Here is an 18,619-nt window from a genome sequence, read left to right on the forward strand (position 1 = left end):
AACCAAGAGGCACAGCTGAATAAAGAAGGTCTCAAATTCTAGTAACTCAGTCCCACTGGACTTTAATTTTACCTACTCAGTTACATGACTTTAATTCAATTGCCATTAAATAACTGATGCTGATATCTTTTTGACTTAAGCAAATATGGCATATATTTAATGAGACAAAACAATATAGATGTCACCATAATTTTATTTTAGGATTTTATTTCTAACGTAAACTCTGTAGGCCATGGTGGGCAACTTATTTACAAGTTTGGGGATTGTTGACAGCAGGAGAATATAGTTGGTTCAGGAAGGTTTATTAAAAAGCAGCCTTGGTAAATCGTTTAGCAGACCATTGAGGATTAAGCAAACTAATCAGCCTGAATCCACATCATCTGCAAATCTGATGTTTATAGAGGTCTCTGTATTGCCCAGACCTTTAGCAAACTATTTTTAGTGGCTAATTGTCCAGCTTCATTACACCTTCACCTAGATTCTCTTTCTTAGCCAAAAGGAAATTGAAGCCCTGAGGAAGCAGAAAAACCAAGCTGAATATTAAATGACATTGGAAATGCAGGAGTAGTGGGATATAAATGTCTTGCAAAAAAATGAAACTGAAAAATCATCACAGGAAAATCTATCTATTTGGGGGGGGGGGCATTTTTTTAAAAAAAGATTGAACTTGTCTGTGAGAGTGTGTTGAAAAAGCATATCTAAGCGCTTTTGTGGTGGGATTAAGCAACAAAGAGATATAAAGACTGGCTTTTAAAAAGCAGATTAGAACAGTAAGAGATAAATGCAAATGAAGGGTTGAAGCAGCATGAAGCCAAGAGAGCAAGGATGTGTGGAAAGCCCAGGGGAGGATGGAGGAGTGGATAAAAGACATGCTGGATCAGAGGCTTGAGGTGTTATAGCAGCATCACTGAGGGCTGGATGAGATACAGGCTCCTGTCAGTGGTGGTTTAGGAGTACTAGGTTTGCCTGAACCAGTCTGACATTTCCTCAGATGTGTTTATCAGCTCTGTTTGAGGGCAGCTGGCCCCTGGCACTTTGCAGCTCTGAGGGGAGGAGCAAGAATTGATTCTTCATGATTGATGTTGCTGTGCTTGAATGCAGTCACTAATTCCTCTGCACAGCTGCACAGCAAGTTCCCCTCATCCCTGAAGCACAGCTGGAACACTGCCTGTCTGCACTATATGGGGCTGTATACTGTAACAGCCCCAGTTTATGAGGGACACCTGTAATACTTCAGCAGTCTGCTTTTTCATCAGCTGGCTGGAGGGGAATTGAGCAGACATGCTGTCGTGCTAAGAAAGCTATGCAGAATGGGGCAGAGAGATGAAAATCACAGTGAAAACTAGGCATTAAAAATCCCTGATTCTAATGTCAAGGGTTTATCTGCACAGTTTCTATCAGGTCCAGACTTGGCCCTGTGTTGAGATTTCTTCTCTGCTGCTCAGAACTTGGAATGTGGGCTATTTGTGTTAGCACTTTAATTATTATAACCTCACAGGCAATGTCTTGAAAAGCTTCACTGAACTAATTGGCTGACTGACATTTTTAAGTTAAACAAGCAGCAGCGGTGTTGCAGCACGTCACAGCTAGCACACTGTCTCCAGTTACGTCTCTGTTGTTGTGCTCGTTCAGGACTCAAGCTCTCCGCCAAACACTAACTCCTTTATCATCTACAAGACCCACATTTTGGATTTCTCCCTGGCTCAAATCTGGAACAAACAAACCGCTTCACCAAGTGGGAAGCATGAGCCCAGAAGGACCAGTTCGGGCTCACAGGCTGTGTGTTGGACTCAGTAAGCTCAGGCTTCCAAAAACCACCCGTAAGGTACAGTTGGAGCAAAGCATGAGAGGTTCAGTTTGGGCTGAAAAAGCCAGCCCATGGTGCTGGACACTGACTCAGGTGTCAAGCTCCTGAACTCCAGACTGCTGCATTTTCCCAGATATTGGTATCTAACATGGACAAGTTACAGCTCACTCAGGTATTTCACCACTTCTGAGAATCACATCGATGGCAATACAAAAGTTGCTGTAGAGCCTTTGAAATATGGTCTTATTTTCAAAAAAAAGCAGACATGTTTCCCGTCTGAGTACACAGAGCAGGCAGCAGAGACACACTGCTCAGGCCAGCACCCAGCAGAAATGTTTTCAAGGGGCAACCAGGTGATTTTAGACCAGTCATGACAGTGCTTTCCAGTTTTGTTCCCGCTGTTCTGCTGGTAAGGAGCCTGCAGTTATTAAGCAGTTAATTATAACATCTGAACAAGTTTTTTCTCCCAATAAATCCAGCCTGGCTAGTTCAAAAAATCTAGTAGACTCAAATGGCCCTTCTTTGCAAAGTGAAGTGAACACTCTGCTGGCACACACACATCTGATTGCCCTGGAGATCTGCTGCACATGCACTGTGATTGTCATTTTTGAAGTTTCACACTGAGTAACGGCTGCTATTATGCATTGAAAGAGGACCCAAATATACAAGCATTTCCATCAGCCTCATGGGAGAATAAATCTGCAGAGCCCAGGAAACTCATTAAATATAAGGAAAAATATAAAAATCATTGGAAAAAACCCTTCTGTTCAAAACAAAAGAAGCAGGGAGAGCTTTCTCATACCTCTTCTTAGCAGCTGGCCGACTGGAAGGGTATGTTACCAAAAGCAGGGCTCTCTGCACCAGAAAGCAAAACTCTTTCTGATTCACTAAAAACATTTACAGTTTAACTGAGTAATGATCAAAAAGCAGTGAACAATACGTAATACAAATAACACCCAGAATGATAGCTGGATGCAAATACTATTGTTTCTTTGTAAACCCACGACTTAAAAAAACCTTACACATGGAAGATCATCTGGTTTTACTCTTCCAACTATCAGTAGTCTTCATGGAAGCCCACTTCTGCAAGTACGGTAGATACTCTTAACATATTACTCAATGCTTAAAAAGTTATAAATAGCTGAGGAATTTCTAATTACACTTCAGTGTCTTAAGTTTAAGCTTTGTTATTTACTTTGTTTTAAAAAACACACGATGCTTTCAATGTAAATTAAGCATAGAAACTCTACATCCTTGTCTTGATGAAGCCTCTGCAGAAGGATGTGGTCGTGTTTAAATTATAGTCTCTTTATTCCATAGTTCAACTGTATGGCTCTTCAATGCTATGTTTTATCAATCTAAAAAAATATTAGCATGTTGGTAGAAACAGCTATCTCTATATAGCTGCTGCATGCAGTGAGAAATATTAATCCTTGTGGGTTTGCTCTTTATTAATTTCTATTACAAATGGCTTTTAGTATGGATTAAAGTTCTTGCTGTGGCGATGCGATCAACAGTACCAGTCCTCTGAAGGGAATGAGCAGACGTATTTGTAGCCTCTTGTCAGGAGGGACCGTATTGTGATTTGAGACTGTTTACATGTACAGGCACCACGGTCATTAACAAGTCTCACAGATACAGCAGGGGGATTGCAAGCAACAGCATTCTTGTCCAAAAATAGTCTGTAACTTGGTGACCAAAAGGAACAACGCTACTGTTTATCTTCAGAAGGAATGAATGTGCTTTATTTGTGAGAAGCCTATGCACAGGGTCTATCTGAGCGGTAATCAGATATATGCGGATGGGCAGATACATGCAGCATTAGGTAGTGTTCTGCCTGCTCTGTTGTCAGCAGAGCAGCCTCTCTGCTTTGAATAGAGGTTGACACAGTTGACACCAGCCTTATTATATAGTAAAAGTTCTCCATTTACAGTCTCCAGATTAATTTATGTTCATATTAAGGTAAGCTGGAACTGGATAAATTTAGAGAACCAGTCCTAGAGAAGCAGGCAAGAAAGCTGAATTATCTTTTTATTTTTCTTAATACTGCAGGGTCGCATTTCTAAATTTTATTTAAGCTTCACCTTGTCCCTAAGACTAGTTCTACTTGCATACTAATTTTTGGTCACCTGAAAGCCAGAAATATTGTAATAATCTGAAGAGTCCATTGAGTTTAGTGATGTCAGCAGGGATTTTTTTTTGTCTATACATAAGATACATAGATTCTAAATGAACAGGGCTTCATCCTTTCTAAACTCAAGCTCTCCTGTTCTTTTTCATCCATTCTCAAGTCATAATAAATTACACACACACAAGATTTTTAAAGGACCCTCCCCTCTACTGCTCTATGCATTTCATTATATTCAAACCTATTGTATTGTGCCTAGATTCTGTACTGCCAGGACCTGGTGTTCCCATCATTAGATTATAAACTGCATGGAAAAAAGGCCATGTTTTATCTTAGGCAACATCTCTCTACTGAAGTGCACCATCAAAACCTATAGACAGACATCTATATTAAAATATAAGCAAGGTTAGTGTCATATATTGCACAGTTAGTTAAATATCTTGGGGAGTTGCAATAAGACATTTCTGTTTGCTTTTCTTCTATTTTTCAAGTGTTAGGAAAGATTTCCTGAAAATATAGAAAACATTATTTTTCTTTAAAACACAACAGTCACTCTCCTGGCGAACACTGAAGGATTTAATTTATCTGCACTTTCTCATTACCAAAGAGGCCCCTGTTCTTTTTAAGCATCCTTATTCATATGCTAACATCACAGTAAATAACATCCATACTAGAAGCCAAATGGGTTCATTAGTTGTCCCTCCATCCATAGCTAACTGGCTCAGAAGTATGATCTTTTGCCAAGAATACCAGTAAGCACAGATTTATCTACTGTTGCTCCCCTGTGAAGATTGCCTTACACCATCATTCAAAGTCCTAATGCATTGAGCTCCCACTTCATCTGGGGAGGCATTTGGCCTGCATCTGGTCCTGAACAGCGGTATTTTAATTACTTTCTTTTAAAAGGGGGAGATTTCTTGACAGAGGAGGACAAAAAGGTGCAAGGAGACAGCTCAGTCTGGAGGTCAGGATATACCGGACTAGATCAATATTATAGGTGGTGATGTGGCATTCAGACTTCTTCCTACGCACCTTCAAACAACTCTTGCAAATTTATTAATGACACCCTACGAAAGGAACTCTACACAAAGTAACAGGACCATTAAACTTGTAAAAATAAGTGGTCAGGCATCAAGGTGTGGAACATCCTGGAGGAGCCTGACTAGGAGCATGATAGCTTGTCACGCACAAGGAATTTTGTGTTGTTTTAGCAACCAGAACAGAATTAAAAGAGCAATGTCTGACTAAAAATAGTATCAGTAGAAGACAAACACATTGGGTTTTTTGGTGTTACTGTCAACACCTTAGGTTATTACAAGTAAACATTTTCACTGTTCATTGAAGACTTTCTTGACGGCTGTATTCGCATCAGGTGAGGAAAAGAAAATGTCTCAACTTTCAGTTTTTGGCTTTACCACACTGGCACAAATCCAAAGTCATCAAACTTTAAGTACTTGCAGAAAGTCCAGAAACACAAGTCAGAATTTCTTTAGTTCTTTTCTGACTAAACAAATGGAAAGATTCTTTATTAATTTTAGATTTTGAAAGTGCTTGGAGTGTGGGGGGAGAGAGGTTGTTTGGGTTTTTTAGAAATTTATGATGTTTTGGCAGCATCTGTACAATATTAAAGCATGTGGAATATTGAAAGACTTTATATTTCATTTTTCCTCTGATGGCTAAACCAGTTTCACAGTCATTGACTTTGATTCCCTATCCCCAGTGTCAAAAATTCTATCACACTGCAGTAAGCTATGCTTAGATATATCAATTTTTGTTACATATCTGGAAAGAAAAATTACTAGTAGACTCGTGAAGAAAACAGCCTCCTCTTGTGTAAGGCCTCCTGCTGTTGAGCTGAGCAAGATGGGTATAAATTTCCTGGAAAAAAACATAGCAAGGAGAGATACCGCCGAGATAAGCTCAGAATGCCTTGCAGTCATGGCAGAGGTATCTGTCTTTCCAGACACTGTGGTAATTCTCAGGAGCTCTGCTAGCAATCCAAAATGAAAACACAGTTAGTACTGTCCAGGCCCCTCACCACAGTTTGGAGAAACAAACCATAAATACATTTTCAAATGGTATCACCAATGACTGTATCACTGGACCTAGTGAAGGTCACCTCAGCTTTTTTGAGCAAAGCTTTGACACATTTCTCACCTTCAGTAACAACAGCTACTAATAAAGCTTCCTCTATAGCAAGAAATGGAGTGCAGATGACATAACTTCTGGAGGATGGAGGAAATTTTGGTGTCACTCCTTGGCTGGGATCAGGGAATGGTATATAGGTGTCCCATGGGGGATGGAGAAGGCAGGGAAAATCAGCTCAGAGTAGTCCTGGGCGCATCTCCTGCTTTCCGCTCACGCGTGTGTATGAATGCACTGGGAGCAGGGGAGGTGGCACCAATTGCTCTTGCCACTGGGCAGGGCTAACGGACAGGTCCCACAAAAAGGCATGGAGCGGTGCCACCAAGAGTAACTACCCCGAGCCCTGGAAGCAGTGCAGCCACGTTCACCGAGGGGCCGGCATGCCCTGCTGGTCCCAGTCCCTGCCCCAGCTGCAAGAGTCTGCAGGTTTCTGCAGGGTCAGCTGTAACAGCAAGTCACCCAGTCTGCTATGTATAGTATGACAGCAGTACAATTGTAAAAGACTCTTCTTTTAAGCCTGCTATTTTAAAATAGGCCCTGTTTAATTGTAAAGAAACATCTTTGAAAAATGACAATTCAATCACATCAGCAGAACACTCGGAATTTAAGGCAGTGTGCAATAAAGTGCCTCTTCCTCTGCAGGTGCGGCACTCCAGGCGCTGCACTGAGGGCCGAGGCTGCCAAACCAGAAGCAGCCGAGGCAGGCTTCGCCCCGAGCCCCTGTAGCAGGCACGTCCCCCTCGTAGTGCCTGCTGGGGATGGTCAGGCCCGTTACAGCCCCACAACTGCAGCACTTGCAGGTGAGGGGATCTTAGATACAGCTTTTCGGAAGTGAAAGGAGGAGCGTGGCCCCTCGTCCCTCGACTCGCTCGCCCCGGCTTCCTCTCCGCTCTGCTTGTTATAACCGATGCCGCCCGCTCTGGGCCCAATTTTCAGGTGCCCCGGCGGCCCGGGTGAACCAGCGCCCCCAGAGCACCGCTCCCCTGGGCGGTGGCCAGCGGGAGCTGTGCCCGGCGATCCCCAGGGCGGCCCGCGGCAGGCGGCCAGCCCGCTCTGAGGAGCTGGCTCTCCCTCTGGAGGCCTCCGGCAGCATCGGCCGCGCTCCGCCGCTTATGTAACCGGCGCGCCGCGAAGGCCGAGGGCTGGTTCAGGAGAGCCCTAAAATGGAAGCGCGGTTTAAATGCTAGCGTTGGGTGGCTTAGCTCCCACTCACGCTTCCAAACTGCTATGACGGCACACATAGCAACCTGTCCGCGTTTTAGAAAAGCCTCCGTGGCAGCTCATATATATAGCTACGACAAAGGGGAATAGCTGAACCCTATTCGTGTGATATTTCATGGATGTGGGGAACACAGCAGCCAAGCATCACGTGCATGATCTTCCCTTCCACGGCTAAAGCGTCATCATCCCATCCCCTGAACGCAGACACCGATTACGCTGGGCTGTGCCGGGCCCAGCTGCAGAGGCAGTTCCTGCACGTTTGTTCTGGATGATCCTGTGAGAGACTAAACAAACTACGCAGCCTTTACAAGCACACGCATGACTGCTTCTTAAGACCATCTGTGGCATCCCAGGGATCTGATAATGCTGTGGTTGGTTGTGGCGAAACCCAGCTCCCCGTCAACAGAGAAACTACAGCCACACTGTACCCAGTCCCCCCGGAGAGGACAGGTCCTCTCAAGGGATGGCTTTTATCACCACCTCCACGCGCCTGCTGCAAGGACTCTGCGAGGACTGCTGAACCAAGGAACTGGTTAGGATGTAAGTCAACTGGTAACACTGAGATTACAGCAAAGCACTGTTTTCCCAGGCAGGATGGGGAGGCAATGCTGCAAACAAGAAGTCATTCCAAGCAAACTCTTACGTGCAAGAACCCCAAACCACAGCAAATGCAAATGCTTTTTGGGCCTTGTGGCATAGCACGACTCCTGCCGTGAGGGGAAATAGCCTGTCAGCCCCCTGCTCCTCACAGCAACAGCAACTTGTACAGCCCCGTGCATCACCACAGCTTTGATCTACTCTCAGCAGAGAAAGGAGGCTGGAGAGAAGCTGTGATAGCAGCCGGGAGGGTATAACATGGGCTGCAGTGCCACGCCACAGCCCACGTGTCTTTCTTGACACATCAAGCTGCAGCCTGCGGCACGCAAAGCCACAGCCTCCAGCAGCTGCCTGCCTGTTCAACAGCTCTGCCACGTTTTGAGCCCCTTGCAGCATGTGCACTGCAGGTATTGTCCTTGCCCCTTGCCAAAGCCTATGTATTAATTTCCCTGCTTGATGTCGGTAACGATTGCTGTGGTGTTTGCAGTGCTGGAAACTAAATGCCTTGGTCACACGATTTCTGAAAAAAACGAATGCATATTTTTAAAGTGTAGTGCTCAAGAGGATATGTGCGGAGGTTTCTAGCTCTTTCTATAACCTAAAAGCAAAAAAAAAAAAAAAAAGGCAAAGAATTATTACACCTCCTCTGTCCAGCCTCCAGCACAGAAATAAACCCAACAGCTCGGCTTGCCTGACAAGCTGTGAAGAGTCAGATAATCCCGTCCAGCTTATTCTCCAGTCTGGGGCAATTTGTTCCTTTTAAACCCCTTAACAGCATTTTGCCAAAGCTCCCATCAGGGAAATTGTGATGTGAGCTGTACAAATATTTACTCGGCCATCCCCGTGCCAAATAAGCCAAAGGGCTTATTGTTCCCCTGCTCCCCTGCCGGCGCCAAGCACAGACGTGCGTTAATTCGGTGACCAGTATTACTGTTAACACTCAGATTTAACCGAAAGTGTTTGTTTCCACGGCGTTCCCCTTACATAACAAGCCCTCGGAGCCCGCCCGCACGCTCTAGTCCGCCACCACCAAAATACCCCAAAACCACGACCGTTGCTCATGGATGCAGCCACCGACAGTGACACCTAAAAATGCACCCAGGCCCCAGCGAGGATCGAACTCGCGACCCCTGGTTTACAAGACCAGTGCTCTAACCACTGAGCTATGGAGCCGCCGCTCAGTGGTTTCCCCGGCGGTTCCTAATGGCGCGGCACAGGCTTTCCCCGCCGCCCCCTGCCGGGCGCCCCGCGACCCCCGCCCGGCCGAGCACACCGCCCTCAGCCCGCCCGGCCGCCGGGCCGTCTGCCCTTCCCCCGGCCCCGGCGGCAAGGGGCTCGCCCTGCAGAGCAGCGTCGAGGCCGCCGCCGGGAGGAGCCCGCGGCCCGCCGGCAGCCGCTCCTCGGCCGGCGGGAAGCTGGCGGCCGCCCTGCCTCGCCCGCCAGCACCGGGCGGTCGCTCACGGCGCTTCCAGCCGGTCAGCGCCGCGGCTGCGCGGGGAGCGTCCAGGCTGCAGAAGGGTCCCTGGGACGTTTGCAAACCGAGAAATAAAACTGATGGGAATTGCACGCATCCAGTCAAGCCGATAAAAACCACAAGAGGAGAAATCGGAAGTAGGTGAATGTTTGAAATACAGCCTGATTTTTACAAGTTAGGGGTAAAAATTGCTGCGACAAAGCGGTATAAGATGGTGCAGAGTGTTTTTTTCTGAAAAGGCTGGGTCGTCTTGGGAAGTTTGAGAAACGCTGCTGAAGGACAGAGGTATTGCCCCGGGGCTCTCTAAGCATCGCTTGCTGCGTGACCTCCCTGGGCAGCGCTAAGCATGAACCTTAGAGAAGATTTCTAGCTTGTTCTCTCACCTGGTGCCTGCAGGCCACCTTCACAGAGGTTATGGAGTTCAGAGCTAGAAGGTGGAAGCTTCAGCTAATAGCTAAAAGGTGGAAGGCGGCAATGCTGCAGGACCTGTTTAAGTGTACCGCATCCAGTGCTGGTGCTGGGTATCATCACTCCCAATAGCACACAGTAAAGCTGATGCCTTGCAAAGAGCTTCAGTCGCTTATGGCTGGACTGATTTTTTTTTCTAAACTGCATGCAGATAAAATTATTTAAATTCCAGTCGTATGCCTTTCCGAAAGCAATATTCAGGGCCCTGTCTTGATTCTGTAGTAATATCTATTTCTATGGAATTCAGACTTGGATCGGCAGGTGGGAAAGGGATGCAATGGGAGAGCTCGTAAACCTGGCTTGGCTTAGAGAAGTCCTATAAAGAATGTTATACAATGGAAATAAACCCCAAAGTCCACAGCAGGATCAGGGTCTGCAGTACTCTGGGCGCTAGATGTATAAATATGTGATTTCTGCCCAAAGACTTTTCCTATCAAAGGATTTTCTCACATTAACCCCCTGATAGTTTGTAATAAATGACAGCAGTAAAATTTGAAATTAAACTCTGAACAATTATTGCTGACTCTTGGAAAACAAAGCTCCATGGGGCAGCTAGATAGTAGATACAAGTCAACAAAGCAACAGGGGGCAGGTCCATTTTCTCCACTGAATGATATTCATTACATGGGTATGAATTCAAATTGTTGTGAAAATATTCAGTGAAGATAAGTGTTTAAATCAACTAAGAGTTTCCTTTTAATTCTGTATTAACTCTGGAAATAACAAGAAAGTCTAAGTTGTATTTCTAGTCATCATGACAAAGATAACTTGTTAAAATTACAGATCTACCTATTAATCAGACATTATTTGCTATGCTGTTTCTTGCTAGTGACATGTCTCCTCTGAGATATTATACTTGATAATAAGCCAAGTTGCAGGCTTTTCGATCTTCAAAACTATGATGACTGCCAGTGGCAGCGTTAGTGCTTTTTGAGAGGGCAGGGATCTCAGCAGAAAATTTTATAATAGACGCGTGTGTGCATGTGTGTGTCTATGGGCACGTGTGTAATGCAATGGAAGTTTAACAGAACAACACTGTGGAAAACAAAAGGCATACAGATTATTCATTACCAAGATAATATTGACATGATCAGTTGTTACACACTGGAAAACAAAAAATCCTATTACCTTGTTAAAGACCTTGCACTTTTCTCCTGTGTGCCCCTTTTCACGCTCAGCCTGAGTTACCACATGCCCATCTGTGAACTTGGGAAAGTCAGTGAAATCCCCACTGGAGGCTATCATGCGAGTGCATCAATGCACAAGAACTCCAGAACATATTAAAGCATTATTAAAACCAACACACACCCTCCCCAAAAAAAAAACCCCAAACACCCAAAAAAGCCCAACAAAAAAACCCTTTATGGAACCTTGTTACATGTTACCATACTCTTCTCTTAAACCTCTGTTATGTTCTTCTGCTACCGTACATCACTGCTAAGGCATAACAGCCAAAAAAGATTTCAGGAAGGTTTTTAAAGTCCTGATGGCGATGGACCTGTCACCCCTAGGGCAAGAGCTGCCCCAGATTCCAGCTATAGGACAAAGGGACCCTCTTTGAACAAGAATAATTGCACTGGGTTTAGTATTTAAAACTCTTACACCCTTAAGAAAGGCAGTCCTCAAGAACTAATGGGCACTTCCAGTGATTAAATTAAGCTAGGAAAAGCAGACAATTCTGCACTGAAAAAAGCGATACAGAATGCAGCCAATACTTTCTTTAGGAGCTGAGACTCACGGACAGGATTGTACAAAACCTGCGTGAGAGATGGCAGCACAGCTGAGGCGCTTGGCACTTACCTTCTCACTTCAACAGGGACTGACTGCTGGAGTGAAAGATGTTCACCTTCCCTCACGCACCAGAAGAAATACATCAGCTGTGATACTTGAGGCGAACAAAACTGAAAGTGGCAGCACGTATCAATGGGAGGAGTAACGTCTGCATTCTTCAAAAGGACCATTATCAAAAAAATCCACAATGATAATTAAAAATAAATTCTTACCTATCTTATCATCACCTTAAATGACTGAAAGTAAGGATTTGAAAGCTTGGCTTTTTCTCTCCTTGCTATCTCTTTATTCTAGGCTCATTTACAGCAATAAAACAAGATTGACTGGTTTTCATTTGGTCCTGGAAGACATGTGCCAAAACCCCATAGTAGGAATACTGAATCTTGATCGAGCAGTTATTTAGTGCAAAATGAGTGGCAAGGTCAGAGGTGTCTGAATTCAAGATAAGAGAATGGACCCGGTTCTCAAAGGGGAGCTAATTGTGCTTTAAAATTTTCATGTGCTGGTACTTTGTTGCTGTGTTCACATCACTTTAGGGAATGTACAGATCGTCTCTAAAAACCCCTCTGATTACTATGGAAATAAGAATCAACAAATAAACCAATAAATCATTTGCATTCCTACCAGTACCCTTCTATTCCTCTACACTGCTCTATTTTATCTCTCCCCCCTCTTTCAAACACATTTGCAGAGCCAAGCCAATATCTACTTGGCAATATTCCTTTAAACACGTGTTCTTATTTCACCTCAATATTACTGAGTATCCCATCTTTTTATAACAGAGGGTGATTCTTTGCATATGAAGTCTAAAAAAACTTGTCTAACTTAAGCTACCAAAATCTATTATTGCAGTAATCACTCCCTCACTAAGTCTGTACATCAGTGCCTGAGCTGGGAAACCCTCCGGTTCTTCAGTGCATTAGTATTGACAAAGCTAGTCCTTCAAATACATTTTTAATAACCTTTTTATATGGTGCAATATCACTGAAAGTTCACTGCATTTATTTTTGTCAGTTCAGAACGGTGGGATTTCATATGAAAGGATTGAAAAGATTTTTCTGTTAGTGCTCTTCATTTTAAGGGCCCCAAAACATTAGTGCTGTGAATGTTAATATTCTGGCCTGATAAGTAATCTGGTTCTGCACATATTGCAGTTGGGCTAATGGAGAAACCATAAAAGTAACTTTGTGGATTGGGAGCACTGCCAAATTGCATGGATCTCCTCTATGGTCAATGATTTCTCTCTCTTTTTTAATTTTTTTAATGTCACCGTACCAGAACAGTGGCATAGGCTGCCTTTCATGTCACCTGAGACATGCCAGCTTTCAAGCTCAGAAGCTTTGAGCCTAAGTCTAGTCACATCTAGCCACATGGTAGACATGCTCATGCCTTGGACCACGGACTGGTCCTGCCTCTGAGCTCACCAGGTCATGGCATGGGTTAGGACCCATGACACGAGGCTGTGGGTGGGGGCAGCAGTGCCTGATAGCATATTCCTCCACTACATTGCACCCAGCTGCCTCTTTCCCACAGCAAAACCTCCTGTGCTGGGCAAATGAGGTGCCAAAGCAGAAGGTTCCTGCTGGAGCTGTGATGCAAATGTCTGAAAAATAAGTCTCCTGGCAACGAGGAGGAGACAAAGTCCAAAGGAATGAGTTTGCAGGGTCAGCACATGAGGCTCCAAAGATCCATCCCAGCCAGTTGCCCAAATTCCCACCAAAGTAAGGGAAGAACCAGTTCTTAAGTGGTAAGTTGGGTGGTCCCATCTCTGAAGCTGTGCACTTCAGGAGCCATCAATGGGGCTGGCACTGGCTGGGAATCTTCCTGGCAGTCTGAGCAGATGAGCCAAGGAATACATTGATTTGCCCTGCACATTTACAACATTGCTTACTGATTTGGTCCCTTGGTCAGGGGTGACGTCCTTGGAAGAGGACATGCCTCTGCTGTGAATCAACAGAGGATTTTGACATCATTCAGTGTCTTTCAAAAACATGAAATTCATTTTCCAGCTGTCACTCACAATTTATTTATTTATTCATGCAGAGGGGTAAAATTTAGTTCTCTCACATTACACAGCTATAAAGATCACCTGTGTGTTCACTGTGCCAGCCTGTTTCCCAAGCGAAGAAGGAATTTCCTGAGAGTGGACCAAGACTGCTTCCTGCAAAGGGACTGCCACAGTCTCTTTGTTTCCCATCACAATAAAAAAAGTCCCTTTGCATTTCCCTCTCTTTAATTCTTTCTGCATTCACTTCCATTATTTGTTTATCTTTTCATTAGGAGGGTAGGCCAGGAGGAAGGCTCGCGGGGCAGCTCCGTTGTGTGTATGAAATAATACTGTAGCAAATGAAAACACCAAAGCAAGTTTCTTTTTTTAATAGGCAAGCTGATAGGAAATGAGTTCCCTATGGGACAGAGCCGGGGAGGGGAGGGGAGTTCCTATAAGATTTTCCACACCATCTCGTAGCTATCCAGTTAAGAACAGGGATCAAGCTACAGCAAGGGTCAACAGGTAATTTTCTCTGACACAGAGTGCATGCTGCTCATGCCATTAAACCATGTCAAGGTAATGCAGTGAATATTACACTGACTTGCCAAACTGCATTAACCGTAATGCTTTTTCTCCAAGACTTTAAGGTGATGCCTCTTGGAGGCCTCTGCATGAGGCTGCTGGAAATCTGACCGAGTATTAGCATCTTTGCAAAGGCTTGAATCCTTCAGCCTTCTTGAAGCAGGAAAAAAAATCTCCCTGTGAACAAGCACCCTAATATTCATATAAAATACCATATTAAACATTCAAAAGGGACAAGAATGGGTTATTAAATGAAATACGGCACCTCACCAGCAACAGACCAGGACTGCTTTTCCTTAAAAAGGAAAGAAACAATCAAAATCTTGAATAAGATTTCAGACAACCAGGGCTGTAAAATCAATGCAGGGTCCTGTCTCATCTGTAATTGTTATTTTGCACAGTGCAATATTATAAGGAGTAGAAGCAACTCACTCTGCCATTCCTATGGAAACATCATTGGGCATTATTGGAACGCCAGGGAAGTACGACAATCTCCTTGAGAGCCCTGAGAGCAAAGGCCCATTTCAGTTTATATGGAATTTCAGTGTAGCCAGTATATTTCATCGCAAGCTATATCATATCTCCAAATTCCTGAGTTATTTTCACTATTTAGTGGCGGGGATTATCACATCTTCTACTCCTTCGTTTGATCTCCGCTGAATCCCCCAGAAAGCAGTACATCACTCTACCTACACTTTATGTTGACATCCTCCTGTGAAAAATGACAGGTGTGATGGGCAGATTTTGCTTGCTTACGCAAGACTTCTTTTTATAGTGTAATAAAAATTCTTCTTGTTTCCTATCCGCACTGCTTTTAGGTGGCTAATTTAGAGTCCTGGGGCTATTCCAGTTGAAACCTAGGAGCTCTATGTCCCAGTAACAGGCTCTGTACCAACAGCACCATATTCTCCTGCTGAAACATCTCAATTTTGGTTGGGAAAAGAATTCAAGTGTTCACTTGGGCCATTTGTTGAAACTTCAAGCAGTCTCCTGCTCCTGCTTGCTTACTGTCAATGGCAATATCTACTGTAAATTAAAACTCCACCAACTCCCTTCAAACAGTCTGGGAGAGTGATGACTTCATCATCACCAAGTCAAGCTGCATCTGAACCTCAACCTGCTAGCCAATATTTCTGCACCCCGTGACCAGGAACCCCGGTCCTATATTCACGAGCCACTGAGAGATTTAGAGGCCAGGGCTAAGCAGTGCCATCACAGCCCAACCTCAGTGGTCTGGAGTTAATGCCAACGTGAAATCTGCAGAAGGAAACAGGTAGCATTTTTCTCTCTGTTCTTAGAAATGTGACACGTGGTCCCAGCACTTTCTTAATTACCATGAAGGGTTTGTAAACTTCAGTAGTTTTCCAGCTGGAATTTTGCCTAACAGAAATCATAGTTTCGGGTATCTAGTTATGATACTGAAAAAGAAAGGCTTTAAACCAGAAATTAATGGATATGGAAAGATCTAGCTTTTTAATTGAAAAAAAGGAGTTTGCAAATAACTAGTCCAGCTTCTAAAGCAGATATATTTAATTTTCCAAATACAGGTGGAGAGTTGCTTTTAAAATTGGCACCTGCACATGCCGGTGTCATTTTCTTATTGTTAACGTACTTTTTTAAAACATGTTCTCATTATACCATTCACCTGGTTTATATCACAGTGGCACTACTGAGCCTTGAAATGTAACTCTTTGGGGACACTTAGCAGCGATATACTGGTGCTTTTCATATATAACATTGTTATTATTTATTTACACAAATGCCAAAAAGAGCTCTGCATTAGTATCACGACTCCATTTTTCTGGAAGAAAAGAATACCTGACAAAAGTCGTCATCAGAGCTCCTGGCAGTATCTTCAGTGTGAGTTATTAAGGGCTATTCTGTGAAAAAGCCAAGTTTTTTGTTTTGAAAAAAGCCCAAAGAATTCATTTAAAATTACAGAATAAAGTGGCTTGGAGGAGCTATTAAGCATTGTACAGTAAATAAAATCAGTCTGGTTTTAATATAGTAAATATAATTGGCTGAAAGTCATATTTTAGAATGCATTTATTTTAAGAAACTACTTAGATAATGAAAGTAAAGACAATCTAATTTAATTTTCATCATTTATGCAGTTTGTTTGCTTTTTTCATTTAATTCTGCTTGGATAATGAAAACAGGCCATTTTTTTCCCTCGGCAATATCATTTTTCTGGTTGTCAGGCACTTGCCAAGGCTGAAGTGATTGGGTTGTAGACACCTCAGGGGAAATGGTTAAATCCTGATTTCAGTGGAGGGGTGAGCAGGGGAATTCTTGAAAACACATATATGTAATTTGGTCAGATGAGAGTCTGCCCATGACAGCATTGCTGACAATCAGCCAAACAGCACATACCAGACCACGATGTGGAGGTTTGGGTCACACATTCCAACCCTCAAAAACCAGTGCAAGACCCACCTGAAAATGCACCCATAAGCTATTCCCTTCCCACACTCGCAGCCAGGAGCCAGCACCTGGGGTTTTCTGGTCGCAGGAGCACCTGGGTTTTGCTCAGGTTCCAGAGGCTTATGCTGGACGCAGGGAGCTGAACTGCCACTTGGAGTCCCAACAAGGCAAGCACAATTGCTTCATCTCAGTGACTGGTTCTACCTTGTTTAATGTGATGGGCAGAACTTGGCATAAGTAAGTCACATCTGAAGAATGAGAAAATGATCCACAGCTGTAAGGAGAGGTTTTTAAGGTCTATTAAGACCTAATGCCAAACAGTGAGATGCAGGCCACTGTCAGAAGTTAGAAGTCTAATTACCTGTGACAATCTGGGCAGTAGTTCTTGGAGGACAGTTAAGCACACGCCTCTCGTTTTTACAGTTCTTGTTAACTGGAGTAAAGTCCTACATCCAAAGATCCCTGTCCTTCAGTGAAACGCAGCTACAGACTTTCTCTCACTAATGGGCTGAAGCTGGATCCAACATCCCTGAGTTTCAGGAAGGTCTGGATTTGAATTGTCTGTTTTCAGTACGGTCTCATTTTTTACTGTAAATCCCTGATATCTTCCAGTAGGATAAAAATCCAACTCGGTAGTACCAGTTTTCAGGTCCTACAATTGTTGAGTACAGAGACACGAGGGATTATACCTAGGATGATCTTTGAGTTTACAATCCTTTCTCTTGAGGTTGTTAAGATTGTAACAGGGAGATATTATTATCGTGCAATATTAAATATCCTTATTCAGCTAAGGCTGTTATAAGAACCTGATTTCTTGCAAATTCTTATACACTAGGGGGTGCAAACATCCTTTTAATGAGTCCAGAAATAAATGGTCTTGCCAGTACTGGCAAGGAAAGTGCCTGGTCCCGTACTAAAGCTTGCGTGTAAACGATCTAATTTTTTAAGTCACATTTGGCTCATACAAATGAATAAATAAGAGTACTGCTTTCAGTAACAGCTTTTTGATGTTTTCTGGGTTTATATATGGAGCAGAGAAGATGCTAATGTAGGAGTTACATAAGAGTAGGAGTCAGACCGAGCCCACTTTGCATGCCATTGCCTGCAGCTTTCTCATGTCCTGTGGTGACTCAGACATTGCTGTAAGCTTCACGGAGGGATGGTCTCAACTTTTTACCCCCACATTTTCATATTACTGTGTGACGAGCTAGTCTTCTGACTCAGGCATTGGCTGAAGTCCTTATTTCAAAGCACTTACTCTTCTGTTGTTACATTAAGACCTGTTTCTTGCAAGTCAGGGTGTGAGGCACCGTGGGCTAAGCAAGGCAATGTTGTTTCACCTGCATGGGCACCATCTGACAAAGTGTTGATTTTCTCAGCTTGTGCCAACAGAGCATTTAAGCGCTTACTTAACAGGGAACGGTAGTGGTTCTGCTGAATGTGATGGGATTGCTCACATGCATAAGTGTTATTCATATGTTTATGCACCTGTAAAAACAATGGAGCAGCATTGGGTACAAGCACAGAATTCCAGATCCGGCAGCAGTAAACCTTCAGTCCCTCTACTTATGCATTGTTACTTTTGCATCTTTACTTACTCGCAGATAAGGAACAAAGCATCTGAAAAGATACCATCCTCTCACGATAATGCATTCTCCTTTTAGGTCACAGAAATCATTCTGCAGCTACAAAGAAATGCTTACGAATGCAGGATCCTCTTGTGCAACGTTTCTTCTTTTGCATTTATTCATTTGCCCGTTCCTTATCTCAGCAAGGCATGATCCAGGCCAGAAAGTCCCTTCTCCTAAATCATGTACACAAATGACTAAAATCTGAACTCATAAATAAAGGTTGGAAAAAAAATCCCATGGTTTAATGCACTTAGGCTTTTACATCTGTCTTGCCTAGATTCCATTTTTTCCAAATGTATATGAGTTTTGCAGATGTCTTTGCATCCCAGACACAAATGCCATCTTGTAATTTAGGGAACCC

The 18,619-nt window shown here is 43.6% G+C and overlaps 1 non-coding gene across 1 annotated transcript; it reads right to left on the reverse strand.

The window, feature by feature from the left end:
• Nucleotides 1–8,998: 8,998 nt before the first annotated feature.
• TRNAT-UGU (transfer RNA threonine (anticodon UGU)) lies at nt 8,999–9,071 on the reverse strand. The gene has a single exon. It is a non-coding gene; the product is annotated as a tRNA-Thr (tRNA).
• Nucleotides 9,072–18,619: the final 9,548 nt, after the last annotated feature.

Source organism: Aptenodytes patagonicus, chromosome 7 (genome assembly GCF_965638725.1).
Source record: "Aptenodytes patagonicus chromosome 7, bAptPat1.pri.cur, whole genome shotgun sequence".
NCBI classification, from domain to species: domain Eukaryota; kingdom Metazoa; phylum Chordata; class Aves; order Sphenisciformes; family Spheniscidae; genus Aptenodytes; species Aptenodytes patagonicus.